A 16,680-nucleotide genomic window follows, 5' to 3' on the forward strand; every position below is an offset into this window, starting at 1 on the left:
AAATAAATAAATAAATAAATAAATTTTAAAAAACACATGGTGTAAACTCAGGCTTTCCTCCTCGGTCATGAACCACTTCATCTGAGCCCTCTTTGCTTGTTGGAGGACCCCATGGATCCAACCTCAAAATGTCTTTAGCTAGACTCAATCTGTAGGTGATCCTGTCCAGGACTATGGTTGCAAAGATTATCTGTAGCACATGAATGACACGCATTTCCACATACATTTGCAGTACAAACCATCCCCTGATAATCAGACTCAGATACACAATGCATTCTGCAGCATCTCCACTTGGTTGTTAAATAGGCATCTTAAAGTTAACATATGCAAAACGCTTCCCCTAAAATGCATCCTATCTTAGTTATTTCCCATCTCAGAAAATGAGTACTACCCAGTTATTTGGAGCCAAAACCAGAGTCATCATCATGTCATTTCTATCAGATCATCCTTGCCACTCCTTAACTTCTCAGTGCCACAGCCCCTGCTAACACCATCTTTTGCCTGAACTACTGCAAAATCTAAATGATCGGTCTCCCTGTTTTCTCTTCTGTAGTCTTCATGCTACAACCCACACTATAAGAGTTACTAGTAATCCTTCTATTTTTTAATAAATAAATAATAATAGTAATTATATTATTTTTAGGGGGAGAGAGAGAGAGAGAGAGAGAATAAGGGAGGGGCAGATGGAGAGGCTTAGGCTCTAGGCTTAGTGCAGAGCCCATCACTACCCTGAGATCATGACCTGAACCTAAACCAAGAGGCAGATGCTTAACTGACTGAGCCACTCAGGCTCCCCACTAGTAATCCTTTAAAAAATTTAAATCCAGGGGAGCATATAGGTGGCTCAGTTGCTTGAGTATCTGACTCTTCATTTCAGTTCAGGTCATGATCTCAGAGTCCTGAGACTGAGCTCCCTGTCTGGCTCAGGTTCAGAGGGAAGTCTCTTGAATTCTCTCTTTCTCCCTCTGCTTCTGGCCCTCCCCCTCCCCTGTGTACTCTCTCAAAAGAAATAATAAAATATTTTTAAAATTTTTATATCTTAAAAAAAAAAATTAAATCTTGTCATGTCTCCTGTTTTCAAACCTCCTTTTGTTTTCCGTAACACTTAGTAAAAAAAATCTAATGTCCTGCCCATGGTGGTCAAAGTCCTATAAAATCTGATTCTCTGCCATATTGTTCTCATTCATTTCTCTAGATGCCTTCTCACCTTCAAAAACATGCCATATTCCCAACTCACTGCCTAGAACTCAAATTATCATTGCCTAGAATATTTTTCAGTCATCATTTTTCTGCATTTATGAAACATACTTGCTTATTATTTTCATGCCTGGATTCAACAATCAGTTTCTAAGAGAACTTCTTTGATAATACCAATCTAAAATAGCTTCTTTCTCATTCCCTCCCAACTCTGTCCATCCTCTGCTTTTTCTTTCTTGCTCATATTACATTATAATTGTTTGCTTAAGTAAAGGTAGTCTATTCCATCATAATATAAGCTCCACAATCTTTTTATTTAGTTGTTTGTTTATTATTTATTTATTTATTTATTTAATTTATTTGAAAGAGAGAGTGTGCACAAGGAGGAGGAGTGGCTAAGGGAGAAGGAGAAGCAGGCTTCCCACCGATCAGGGAACCTGATTGGGGCCTTGGGCCCAGGACTCTGGGATCATGACTCAAGTTGATGTCAGATGCTTAACAGGCTAACCACCCAGATGCCCCTCCACAATCTTTTTTTAAAAAAATGTAATGGTATTTTACCAATACTCAGAATAGTGCCATAGTGGACACTCAGTATTTGTTGAGAGAATCAGTGAGGTTCCTCAAACCCAAACTTTTAATCTAATAACATCAGCCTATAACAAATAAAGTGAACTATCTAAAACCATCTTACCTATGAGATACCAGGAACATATTTGACTGATAGGTTTCCCGAGCAAATAGGTTCTAATGAAGATATGTATTCAAAGTCTTACTTTGGTATATGTAATATATCCAAAGAGCAGAGCTGACAAGATAAGCACATAGCATATAGAAAACAAATTTGGTAAGTAGTGAAAGTAGGTACTTTTCAGAGGCAGAAGCTTAGCCAGAGGTTTCAAGTTTCACAGTTGCACTGGCAGGGGTATTCTATGGCAGGAAATACTATTTCAGGATACCTCTATTCATTTATTTCGGTACTATCCTTCCCAAGTAGTGGTTGGATTATGGTTTCTCATGCAAATTGCTCATGTTCAGAGACAACTAATCTCATAAACTTTGATTACTGAGAATAAGTTAATAATTTTATACCATTAGCCAAAATTATGGTGTATTTTTAGACTCTATCATATGAAAGACTCAGATGAGTAAAGTCTTTAAAAGGCCCTGATGAATCTAACATGTGCAAATTATCACAGTATTGCTTATGATGTGCATCATATATTCCATTAGTAAGATGTGAAACAGAATCCTGAGAAAGTACAAAAGCACAAATAAAGGATTTACTTAGTATTAATAGCCCAACCTATTCACATCTTTGGGTCTCTTCTTGTTAATAAACTGGAGCCTGAAATGTTGGACTATACCAGTGTTTTGAGGGCCCAAGCTGTGGCTGAAATGCCTGAGGAAAGAGATACGAGGTGTAGCAGGTGGAGGTAAGAATAGTCTGACACAGGGTTTTCAGAAATAAAATTGAAATTGTATCCTTGGCCTGAATCTGAAGTGGCTGTGGAAGTGGCTGTGGAAGGAAACAAGAAAGAACTGAAAGTCTAAGCAAAAACATTAGGAGAAGAGGTCAGAGGCAGAACCTGGAAATGCTTCTTGAGTCATAAGAGAGAATCTGCAAATCCATGTTAGGGGCACTGCACACCTTTCCCATGAGTGGTAAAAGAACTTGAGGGCACTAAAATAACTTTGTATACTTTGTAAAGATAAAATTGCTTAACCCACAGACTTTTGAAACCAATTTTGAATTAAGAAAACATGGCATAAATCTGATCATCTTTGAAATATTTTAAGGGAGTGTATACTGTACTTTTCACAATTTTTATATAATGTAGTAGTTGTCACCTTTAAGAATGTCTTTTTTTGTCAAAGAGAGAGGCAAACCATAAGAGATCTTAAGTACAGAGAACAAACTGAGAATTGATGAAGGGGAGGAGGACAGGGGTTGGGCTAAATGGGTGATGGGCATTAAGGAGGGCACTTGTGTGATGAGTACTGGGTGTTATATGTAAGTGGTGAATCACTAAATTCTACTCCTGAAACCAGTATTACACTTTAAAATTTAAATAAAAACTTGAAAAAAAAAGGGAATGCCTTTTGCCTTCAGTTGAATAAGAAGGCAAAAACCTGTAGCTAACATCATACTTAAGTGGGAAACTCGAAGCTTCCCCACTAAGATTAGAAAACAAAAACAAAAACAAAACATGGATGGCCTTCCTCACACCTCTTTTCAATATCATACTGTTAGTGGTAGCTAATGAAATAAAATAAGAAGAGTATATAACCAGTGTACAGATAAGGAAGAAATAAAACTGACTTTGCAGATGACATGATTGTCTGTGTAGAAAACCCTAAAGAATAAAAAAACAACAAAACCTCCTGGAACTAATAAGAAATTATAGCAAGGTTGTAGGATATCATCATGCAAACCAATAGCTTTCGTATGTATAGGCAATGAATGAGTGGGATTTGAAACTTAAAGCACAAAAATTATCCCTAAATGAAGTATTTAGGGATAAATCTAACAAAACATGTACAAGATTTATATAAGAATAACAAAATTCTGGTGAAAAAATTAAAGAACAGCTAAACAAATGGAAAGCTATTCCATGTTAATGGGTAGGAACACTCATACTGCCAAGATATTACTTCTTCCTAACCAGATCTATAGATTCAACATAATCTGAGTCCAAATCCCAGCAAGGTAAGTCATGAATATCGACAAATTGATTCCAATGTTTATGTGGGGGAGCAAAAGGCTAAAATAGCCAACACAATATTGAAGGAAGAGAACAAAGTCAAGAGAGGGTCACTACCCAACATGAATAATTACCATAAATCTAGAGAGATGAAGACAATGTGATATTGGTGAATAAATAGATCAATTGGACAGAAAAGAAAACCCAGAAATAGACCCACATAAATATAGTCCACTGATCTTTGAGAAAGGAGCAAAGGCAATACAATTGAGAAAGATTGTCTTTTCAACAACACGTGCTGCAAAAAGTGGACATCCATATGCAAAAAGTAGAGACACAGATCTTATGACCTTTATAAAAATTAATTCAAAATAGATCATAGAACTAAATGTAGAATGCAAACCTATAAAATTCCTAGAAGATAACATAGAAAATCTAGATGACCTTGAGCAAGGTGATGATTTTTTTTAGATAAAACACCAAAGGCACAATCTATGAAAAAAATTGATATACTGGACTTCATTAAAATTAAAAGCTTATGTTCTATGAAAGATAATGTTAAGAGAATGAGAAGATAAGATAGACTGGGGAAAAATATTTGCAAAAGACACAACTAATAAATATTCATCCAAAATATACAAAGAGGGACACCTGGGTGGCTCAGCAGTTGAGGGTCTGCCTTCAGCTCAGGGTATGATCCCAGGATCTGGGATCAAGTCACGCATCAGGCTCCTTACAATGAACCTGCTTCTCCCCTTGCCTATGTCTCTGTCTCTCTGTGTGTGTCTCTCATAAATAAATAAATGAAACATAAAAAAAAAATAACATCTTAAATATATATATATATACATACAAAGAATTCTTAAAAATAAAACAAGCCAATTAAAAAATGAACAAAAGATTCAAATCAGACACCTCATCAAAGAAGACATACAGATAGCAAATAAGCATGTGAAAGAATGCTCCATATCACATGTTGTTAGGGAAAGGCAAATTAAAAACAAGAGAGGCACCTGAGTGACTCAGTGGGTTAAGCATCTGACTCAAGATTTCAGCTCAAGTCTTAATCTCAGAGTGGTGAGCTCCATGCTGAGTGTGGATTTTATTTAACCAAAACAAAACAAAAACACTCTGAAATACCATTACACACCTGTTAAAATGGCCAATACTGGAACACTGGCAACACCAGTTGCTGGCAAGGATATGGAGCAATAGGAACTCTCATTCATTGTTGAATGGAATGCAAAATGGTATAGCCACTTTGGAAGACAGTTTGGCAGTTTCTCACAATACTAAGCATACTCTTATCATACAATCCAGCAATTATTCTTCCTGGTATTTACCCAAGGAGTTTAAAATGTATGTGTATGCAAAAACTTGAATACAGATGTTTATGGCAGCTTTACTCATAATTGCCAAAATTCAGAAGCAATCAAGATGCCCTTCAGTAGAAGAATAAGTAAATAAACTGCAGTACATGCAAGTAATGAATATTAGCCAGTTCTAAAAAGAAATAAGCCATCAAACCATTCAAAGACAAAGAAGAACCTTAAATTCATATTACTAAGTGAAAGAAGCCAATGTGACAAAGGTGTGATTCCAACTACATGACATTCTGGAAAAGGCAAAACTGTGGAGACTAAAAAAAAAAAAAAAATTGTGGTTGTTGGGGACTAATGGGGAGGGAAGATTGATTAGGTAAAGCAGAGATGTTTTTTAGGACACTGAGACTACTCTGTAGATACTATGATGGAGGATATATGTCATTATACATTTGTCCAAGCCAATAGAATGCACAATACCAAAAGTCAACCTAATATAAATTATGGACTTAGGGTGATAATGATAATAGGTCAATATATGGTAATCAATTTCACAAATATACCACTGTGGTATAAAATGTTGATAGTGGTGGGAGAGAGCAGGGCAAGTAGCAGGTAGCAGGTATATTGGAATGCTCTGTTTTTCTGTTTAATTTTGTTGTGAACTTAAAACTGCTCTAAAAAATATAATACATGTAAAAGAGGAACAAAGAAATGCTTTTCCTGATGTTTATAAATTGCTATTTAAATCAATCATCAATCGTAGTTAATTCCTTACTAATCAGATGAAATTCTCTTCCCATTTATATTATGTCTTCCATGACAGTATATAGCTTCCCTCTTGGGTCCTTGAAGATATTATTTAGTTTGGCATACCCCAATGTTTATATTTGGCTTCAGCAGTAATTTTTGACAAACAGCAAGGAAGTTATGATAAATTAAATCTTAGGTCTCAATTCTTCATCTCTCCTTGTCTTAAAAAAAGATTTTATTTATCTAGTCATTTGAGAGAGAGAAAGAGAATGAGGTAAAGGGCAGAATGCAGGGGGAGAGAATCTCAAGCGCTCTCCATACTGAGGACAGAGCCTGGTGTAGAGCTTGATGCTGGGCTTAATCTCCTGACCCTGAGATCGCTACCCTAGCCAAATCCAAGAGTTGGATGTTTAATGAGCTGAGCCACCCAGGAGCACCATATTCATATCTTTTTTATGTAACTTTGAAATTCTTCCCACAAAAGGTATATATGCTTCCTACTTCTTAAGTTCAGACTTGGCCATATAATCTACTTCAGTCAGTGAGGTAGCTGACTTGATAGATGCAGGTTATGCATTTGGGTGGTTGGGCATGCCATCGCCAACATCTGCCTTCACCATGTCGGGAAGCTGAGAGCCACATACAGTAAAACCACCTATCTGACATGTAGTAAAAGCTAAGTTACTCTAGCTGACCTACCAATTTGTGAGCTCTTGGGATTCCTGGGTAGCTCAGTGGTTGAGCGTCTGCCTTCGGCTCAGGGCATGATCCCCGGTCCAGGGATTGAGTCCCACATCAGGCTCCCTGTGAGGAGCCTGCTTCTCCCTCTGTCTCTGCCTCACTCAGTGTGTCTCTCATGAATAAATAAATAAAACCTTAAAAGAAATTTTTGTGAGCTCTAGCAACTACATTCGTTGTTGCTTGCCACAGAAATGTTGAATTTGTTATGCAGGATATTACACAGATGAAAACTGACTCTTTTGGATGTCAAAAATTCCTCTCAATTTTTGACTCTCAATTCCATTGTATCCCCATCTCTCAATTCCTTTGTATCCCCATCTCTATCTGTTTTTATAATACATAGAGCATTAATTCATTCATTCATTCATTTAAAATTCTCATTTTTAGTTTGCCAGGTATTGTGTGATTCAGATATTGGTTAAAAATGTATCTAAGCATATATACTAACTACATATATAGGTACACATATGTATGCATAATATATGGATGTGTATGTATAAATTTATGGGATATATGTACCATATACACAAATATGTGTATACACTTTTGTAATCTCATACTGTTACAAATCACCATGAACAGCGGCTTAAAACAACACAAATTCATGATCTTACATTTTTGGAGGTCAGAAGTGCAAAAACAGTCTCCTTGGGATGTCTTTCTTTCCAGGAGAGAATCTGTTTTCTTGCCTTTTCAGCTGCCAATGGCTTCTTGCTTTCCTCAACTCCTAGTCGTCATCCTCTGTTTTCAAAGTCAGCAATGTTTGGCTGAATCTTTCATTGCCAATCCTTCTACAACCCTAATTCTCCTTTTCCATGTAACCTAAAATATCTGTAGGTTCTAAGGATTAGAGTGTAGACATCTTTGATTGGGATGGGGGAGGGCTTTATTTTGATTACCACACAAAGCCACAATAAATCCGCATTTGTTATCAGATTCTATCTGTATATATTTTTTGAATTCTCTGAAAGTCAGAATAAAAGTTTTAAAACATTCAGAATAAAGTACATAAAGCCACATAGTAAATCCTTAGAACCAAATGTATTTTGGAATTCAGAATTAGTACAGTTTAAAAGGTAATTACAAAGATTATAAAGATTCAATGGTATCTGAAGCATCCCATGTTCAAGCACATTAATCTTTCTGCAGTAAATGTATGAATTCACCCCTAGTGGGATAAATTAAGATTACAAACAACCTCCTGTCAGTTGAGGTCAAGTTTCATTACTAGATAAGTTCAACGTGGGTCAGGTTTTTGTTGCCATGGGAGCTATGAAAAATATTTGATTTTGCTCCTTTTGGGATTACAAAAGTGTGACAGGGTGTATATGCATAAAATATAATAGTAAATGCAAAAATATTAATAATTGATTTTAACTTATTTAGTATTTCCTCTGCATTCCCAATTTTCTACAGAGATTAGTTATCCTAAGGGTATTTAATAGTATTTAATAGATGTTTTATTTCAATAAAATTTACAAAAATGTACACTCCACAGCAAAACTTGTAACTCAGTGAATTTTTGTAAGCTTTGTATAACCTGCATCTAGATCAAGGAACAAAGCATTCCCGAAAGTCAGAAGTCCCTTGTGCCCCTCCAGTCACACTACCACCTGAGGATAATTACTCTCTGTTTTTTTTTTTTTTTAATTAATTTTTATTGGTGTTCAATTTACCAACAAATCTATGATTAAAACAGAGAGTAGGGGGAAATAGAGAGATCCCCCCCTACTCTCTGTTTTAATCATAGATTTGTTATGCTTGTTTTTGAACTTCCAAAAAAATGGAGTCATAAAGTATACATTCCTTTGTGCATGGTTTGTTTAGTTTAATATTGCTTTGTGTAAAATTTGCATTTGCGTAAGTAGTTGCAAGGTTTTTTTTAATCTCATTGCTTTCTGTCATATTCCATTCTGTGACTGAATATAGTTTATCCATTTTAATGTTGATAGGCATTTGAGGTGTTTCCATTTGGGGACTATTAGAATTAGTGCTACTATGCATATTTTTAGTAAATATATGTGCACATTTCTTAATTTTTTTTTTTTTAAGCAGGCTCCATGCAGGGAGCCTGAGTGGGACTTGATCCCGGGACTCCAGGATCATACCCTGAGCTGAAGGCAGGCGCTAAACTACTGAGCCACCCAGGGATCCTCTATGTGCACATTTCTATTGGGTGTGGAATTGCTGGGTCCCAGCCTTGCAGGGGCTCAGCTTCAGTGGATACTGCCAAGCAGTCTTCCAAAAATTATCATATTCATGAATTATTTGGATAATAAAGGGGGAGGGAAGTAAAAATGTAAAATAAGAGAAGAAGTTCTGATCTATCATTAAGAGCACTGGATTGTACCATCAGGAATTTATGCATCTGGCTCTGCCACCAACTCTGTAATAGGGCAAGTCATCTATCCTCTCAGGGTTCAAATTCCTTATATTTAAACTAGAAGGTTGGAGTAAATGACTGCATGAAATCCATCCAAACTCTGAGTCAGTGAGGAACAGCGGAGCTGAAGGCCCTGCGAGGTCAGTGTGATACCATTCCAACTTTAATACCACCATATAACCTCCCTCCCACAGCCTGACCCTGAAATATGCTATCTCTATATGCCTATTTTGTGCTTTGCACAACAATTTTTGAGGCATATTCATTTGACATTTAAGAAGAGAAGCCAAAGGTCAAGACTAAGGGAATTTAAAAAGCTAGAATGAGTATTAACATTGATATGCCTCCAAATCCACTGAAACAGAGAAACCTTTAAATGGGAGGAAGTAACAGTGGCTATTGCTGAAAAGTCACGCCCAAAAAATTGGAAGTAGAAAGGATTTGTGGTATTTGGCTATTTGAAGTTCATTAATTTGGGGCAAAGCAGAAACAGTCTAAAGTTATATTATCTGAAATCACGAGTTCCCCAACATGCTTAAGATTACAAATGTGCAGCCCCAACCTCTATCCCACTAAATTTGAATTTTTAACAGTCTTATTATTAAGCATCAAGAAAGTATCTGTTTGTAGACTCACATTCAGAAAATGCTAATATAGTCTAGAACTTTAAGAAGGAAGAAAGGGAATGATAGAAAATAGCTTTAATGAAACATACAGTCAAGACTTTTCACTTATTCATCCATCCATTTTTTCATTTATTTATCCCATAAATATTTGGTAACCACCCAGTTATGTGGCTGGCACAGTACTAGGTTCCAGGGATATAATCTAAAAGTATAACTCTAGAAGTTTGCCATTTAACATGGGGGAGACAGACACGTAACAATACATACAGGAATGGTTTATGGAATGTTGTAAAAGAAGTTTGCATGGGATATATGAGGCATCTGAACAGAGGGGGGCCCTTTTTACTGGGAAAAGAAAGAGGAAAAAAGGCATTCTTGGAGAGGGATGGCTGTAGAGCTAACGGTAGAAATGAGCAAAGGTAGAGAGATGGTGCTCTAATCAAAACTAATTAATGGTCATAAAGTCTCAGTTAAGCATGATAAATAAGTTCTAGAGATCTGCTGTACAATATTGTTTCCTTAGTGAACAATACTGTGTCATACACTTAAAAATTTAAGAGGATGGATCTCTTGTTAAGTGTCCTTACTACAATTTTTTTTTTAGAAAACCAACTTTTGGTTAAGAAGTACAGAAACCCACTCCAAATAGCTCAAGTTGAAAAGGAATTCAGAAAAAAAATATAGAAGGAAACAAATCCCTTTCTCTGCAGAAGCAAACAGCTTGGCCTCTTGAGAATGGCACGTTTATGTCTTTGTTCCCTCTCTGACTCCTTCTCTAGGACAGCAGGTTTCCCAATTCTTCTTTCAATTCTTTTCTCTTCTTTAAGACTTAGTTTATGCTCCACCATTATTTCAGTTTGCATGTGGCTGAGGCTTGTTGGTGTTGATTATACTCACTTCTACATGATCTTTCCATTCCCATAACCATCACTGGTTTTGTCTTTCCCAGTATCTGTTTTTATAAGCCCCTCAGTGTCCCAAATCCAAATTCCAGAGCAAGAGAATCTGATTAGCCCTAGTTGTTTCAGTCACTCATGCTGATACAGTCAGCCATGCTCAGATGGAGCAGAATCTTTAGGTGAATCTTTTATTTTCCCTGAGGTTTTTTTTTTTTTTCTCCCTGAGTTATGTATTGTCATGAGAGGACCTTGTGAACAGGCAAGCAAAGCTAGGTGACTTGGTATTTATCACATGGGCAAAGTAGGAAAGATAAAAAGGTAAATGACACAGCGATGATATAGAAGAGCATGTTCAAGAAAATGTAGGCACTTTGCTATGATTATTTATAACAGAGGATGCTTAAATATTTAGGGTAACTAGTAAATAGGAAGAACAAGACTAAAGAAGAAAGTATCTGTCTAACCCTTCACGTAGCATGACCAGAGAAGAATATTGCTTCATGAAATGGCAGACACCAAAGGAAATAAGTGAATGAATTTGCACCAAAAACAATAGAAGACATAAAAGAGAACATTGGGAGTGAAATCAATTGCACATCCTGCACTAATTCTTCAGTTATTTGCTTGTCCTGAGAACTGCCTGTTGATTCCACTTATTACAGTGGTCAATGTGTTGAGAAAGGTATTTTCTTTCTATACAATTATTATGGCTAAATTTGACCCTGGATTATAAATTACCACTGCTTGTTACTAACTTGCTATGCATGTCTATGTTTTGTTAGTTTTTAATTAAACAAAATATGTTTCTGGTAACAAGAAGAGAAGCCTCTGTGGAAACACACATCAAATATTTTAGAAAATGTTGAAAAAGTTCCGAAGGTGCAAACCACAGAGGAATTCCTTTTTCTTAGCCCTGCCATGGCAATAGACAAAGGTTTCAATAGTACCGTGTACATTAGTTGCTGGGTCAATGTGAAATAAATTAACCTGCCACATTCTTGCTCCAGAGAATTCTTTAGGTTGTCCAGGCAGTAGATAAAATAGTTTCTAAAGTCCTTCAAATATACATTTGCTGGTCTTCTGTCCTTTTATAAAATTGAATGTCAGAAAGGGAGGACCTATTTGCCAATGCTTGGTTTTAATTATTTTAAGTGTCTCTATTTGAAGATTGAAAATACTATAAATTTAAGTTAAAGCATTGAGGAATAACTGTTGTATTATTTTTACAAATGAATTAATTCCTATCATGTTTTGATTGTGTACATCAAATTTGATTACCGATCACCCTCAAGGTTTAGATATGGGATGAGTTTGGATCCTACTTTACGTTAGAGTCTAAGTTATTACTGTGTTCACTTAGTCCTTGAAATCCAGCCTCCTTAGCAATAAGTTCCTGAGCTTTGATTATTTTAATTGCTTTTATCATGCAAACACTTTCTCCCTTTCCAAGTGAATCTAAATTAGAAAATGAATTCTTGGCAGACTCATCAGTGTAAGATATTAAACAGTTTTTGTCAGCATGTTTGTATTATAATTGGTCAAAGTCAGAAAATAAAATAACCCATATAAATACAGGATTGGGAAATCTAAACTATTTTATTTTTGCTTATAGACATGTATAATAATTTGTCCTTGGGGAGAAGACATCAACTTTTATGCCCCACTGCCTTTCCTCCACATTTCTCCATGACATAGGTCATGTCTAGTCCAGATTGATTGTGTCCAGTTAAATCATGACCATGAGCTGGAGTACTGATTTAAAGACGAAAGTTCCAACTCTCTAATCACATGGTTGGTTCTCCTAGTCACCAGCTCTACCTTAGGTGTTTTCCAAAAGTCACCTCATTAAACTGACAACAGAGACATTTACGGCTCTCATCACTTAGGAAACTTCAGGAATTTGGGGAGCTCCGTGCCAGGAATAGGGTGCAAAACCAAATATATTTATTTTATTATAAATCACAATGTCACATCAGACCCAGGATATGGCTTTTTAAAGATTTTGGGTGAGTGAGGCAGGGATCTTGAACTTCCAAATTCTAGCTTTAACTCCTAATTGGATTCTACCACTGTCAGACCCTCAGTGTAACCACATGTTTTCTGATTTCCAGTTGTGTACTCCTGAAATTGGAATCTGGCCTTATCCCTTCTCTCTTTCCCACATCTACCACGACTCTCCTATCCAATATCAGTGTTTAGCCTCTTACTGGATACTCTTTCAAATATTTTTATTGTAAAAAGATGGGGATAATATTAAATTTTTACAAAAAATAATTACTTACTAAAGGCTTCAGGTACACAACAGTAATTTAAGCATTTATGCTTCTCTTCAAAATTCTAAAGTAATAGAGAAATAAGTTTCTCCGATATATAGGTATAGTTTAAATATCACATGGGACTATGAGGAATTATAGTTATTTGACCATGTTGACTGACAGAACTAGTAATTTAGCATGATTAAAACAAAGAAAACCAGTTCCTCTACATAAAGGGCTTACACCATTATTATGTTGTGCCACAGGAGATTATTATAAATGTTAAAAAAAAAAAAAAAAAAACAGCCTACTGACTATTCCAAAGGAATTGTTTGAACTTCTACCACGTCACATGGTTCATTCCTTTTCAGTATTTTGGGAAGGAGAGAATCAACAAGATATATAAGTAGCTTTGTTCTTGGGAATAGCTACCAAAACAATTACAGTAATGTCACCCTCGAGTGCTCAAATTGTATGCCTAAAACTTTATAAGCAGGCTATACATTTTTGTTCTACATAAGTTAATTAAATGTGCATATTATGATGACAATGTCAGATAGTGAAATTTTCAAGCTGGCGCTAAAAATAGATCTCATTTTTATTAAAATATGCAAGAACTTTTGACATGTGAGTGTAGAAGAGGGCACGGACAGGGCACTAAACCACAGCAGACAGTGCTACAGAACCATCAAAGCAACGATGTGACAAGCTGATGTTCCACACACATTGTGAGCTGTTGCCACACTGTGAGAGTGAATGTTATGTAAATGCCGTAAATTGGTTTCATGGCGTTGTGGGTCTTTCATCCCTTCAAGTATTCAAATAGCAATTGTAATATTTGAAAGTGTGAAATGAATAACATATTGAGAATTCAGTGTAACTTTCCTATAAAAAGAAGAAAATGACAGTCTGGGTATTTCTCTGAAATATAAATAAATTTTATTTTAAAACTTTGTGTAGTCAAAGCCTGACATGATCCCCTTTGCACCTCATTGTCTCTAGAGAACTCTTTTTGCCAAATTCCACCCAACATGTGACATAGGAAACACCCAAGACTGTACCTAATTCCTGCCACCTCCACCCCAAGGAAATTTTAAAGCAGATCAGAAATGTCATAGTAAATACTCAGGTATGTGTGGTTAACAGATAAGGATTTAAAAGAAAAGTAGAAAATACAGTCACAATACCATCATCACAACCTTTGGAATTAATGTCAATTCTTTCATATCACTTACTACACAATCTATGCTGTTTTCCCTGTCTTAAAAATGTATTCTTATTGTTTTATTCAAATCAGGACCCAAACCATATCCATGCATTGCATTTAATTCATGTGATTTGCATGTCCTTTTTAATATAACATTTCTTCCTCCTTTATACTTCTATTTGCTGAAGAAACTGGGTCATTATTCCTTGTTTTGACAGTTTATCTTCACAGTATCATTGAACATGTTTCTATAATTGGTATTTAGACTTAGAAGCTTGACTGGATTCAGGTTCAATACTGTTAAAATTAAGTATAAAATGGAGGCCAGACTTGAAAATTCCCCGAGGAGAAAAAGCATTTTAGCCAGGTAAACAAAACTAAATCTAGCATATTTCATAAATATGAGTACAATTTGGGCTATTTCTTGTAACTGACTCTGATAATACTAAAAGAAACTTAAGTCCTCTTCCTAAAAATAAAATGAGATTATCACTTTTAATCAATCCTCAGCCATCTGGAAACCACCCCCTGTCGTAACCAATCATTGTAAATCATTATTAAACAACATCTTCATTTTCACTTTATAAGCCATCCTTGTAACATCATTCCCCTAGCTTTTTTCAGTTTTAAATTTGAAAGCTCTGTTTGTGAACTGTTCTTACATGCACAATAAACTTTTACTATTTATTGAGTGGGTGATTTTAATTTCACTATTTCTGAATTTTTGACAGTATTTTCAGCTAGAATAGCTTATGACTAGTGCTGTTCCTTGCTATTGCAGTGCCAAATATAATATCTATCTCAAATATATCTGACTGTTAATAATATTATTACTACAAAAAATGGACAAGTAGGTTTTAACCTTTGTAGAACAATTCTGATCTTTTACATGATGGTTTAGGCAGTTACTGATGATCATTGCCTAGATTTGTTATTTCTTTTTCTTTTTTCTTAAAGATTTTATTTATTTATTTAGTTATGAGAGACACACGGAGAGAGGCAAAGTCACAGGCAGAGGGAGAAGCAGTCTCTTCTCAGGGAGCCCGATGCGGAACTTGATCCTGGGACTAGGATCACACCCTGAGCCAAAGGCAGACAACCACTGAGATCCAGGCATCCCTAGATTTGTTATTTCATTAGTATTACAACATAGCCATCTTTGAATTCTTTCCTTCCTTCTACATGTATTAATTTCTATAAAAAAGAAATTTCGAACTACTGTTATTTTATATATACATATAAGACTGGCTAGTCTTCCTTCTTTCCTTCTTTCCTTCCTTCTACATGTATTAATTTCTATAAAAAAGAAATTTCGAACTACTGTTATTTTATATATACATATAAGACTGGCTAGTCTTAATAATACCAAGTATTATTAAGTTTTAGAAAAACCAACTGATATTTAGCAATTGATATTTAGCCTAGGTGACTAAAGAGTTGTTGTTTTTTTTAAAGTACCCTTATAAACCCATGTTTTCTTTATCTGTTTGGTATGCTTCAGTGCATTTGAATGACTACTATTTTGATGCTCAAAATGGTTTATCTTTGACCAGTGTGAGCCTTTTCATGCTGTCTTCTGTTTCTTTATGATACAGTATCAAGAGTCTTTTAAGTTTCCTTGATTTCAGAGATGACAAGATGCCCCTTTTCAAAGTCCATTGCTCCAAGTATAAAGTCTAAAATCTTTCCAAGTCCTCCAAAATCTGCAGACATCTCTGACCTCATCTACTCATGCTCTTCTTTCTCATTGTACCAAGATATTCTAATTTCATATCTTTTTTTAAAGATTTATTTATTTATTTATTGAGAGAGAGAGAGAGAGAGAGAGAGAGACGCAGAGGGAGAAGCAGGCTGCATGCAGGGAGCCCGACGTGGGACTCAATCCTGGGTCTCCAGGATCACACCCCGGGCTGCAGGCGGGGCTAAACCGCTGTGCCACCAGGGCTGCCCTAATTTCCTATCTTAAACAATAATCTGGTCGTACTTCAGTAACTTTGCCCTTACTGTGCAAAGAACACAGGACCTTCTAGGTAGCTCTGGCCCTAGAAATCCATATGATCCTCTCACTTCATTCACATCTTTTTACAAACTTCACCTTAACAGAGAGGTCTTTCTCAAATGTCTTTCCTAGAAGATGTTATCTCTAACTTCTTGCCCTGCACTTACCACCACCAGACATATATTTGTTTATCGTTCGCTCCATGCACCCCTCCTAAAGAGAAGGGAATACATTGAACTAGAAAGCTTCTACACAGCAAAAACAATAAGAAAATGAAAAGACAACTTATAGGAAAGCTATTTGATAAGGGGTTAATATTCAATATATACAGAACTCATATAACTCAGTAGCCAATAGAATTGATTAATAATAATAAGCCAATTAAAACATGACAAAGAGACCTGAAAAGAGTTCTCAAAGAAGACATAAAAGTAGTTGACAAGTATATAAAAAGGTGCTCAGCATCACTAATCACCAGGGAAATGCAAATCAAAACCACAATGAGTTATCATGTTATGCCCATCAAGAAGGCTGCTATTAAAAAAGAGAAAGACAAATGTTGGTAAATATGTGGAGAAAAGGGAAATCTAGTG

The sequence above is a fragment of the Vulpes vulpes genome, chromosome 8, assembly GCF_048418805.1.
Source record: "Vulpes vulpes isolate BD-2025 chromosome 8, VulVul3, whole genome shotgun sequence".
In the NCBI taxonomy this organism is placed as follows: domain Eukaryota; kingdom Metazoa; phylum Chordata; class Mammalia; order Carnivora; family Canidae; genus Vulpes; species Vulpes vulpes.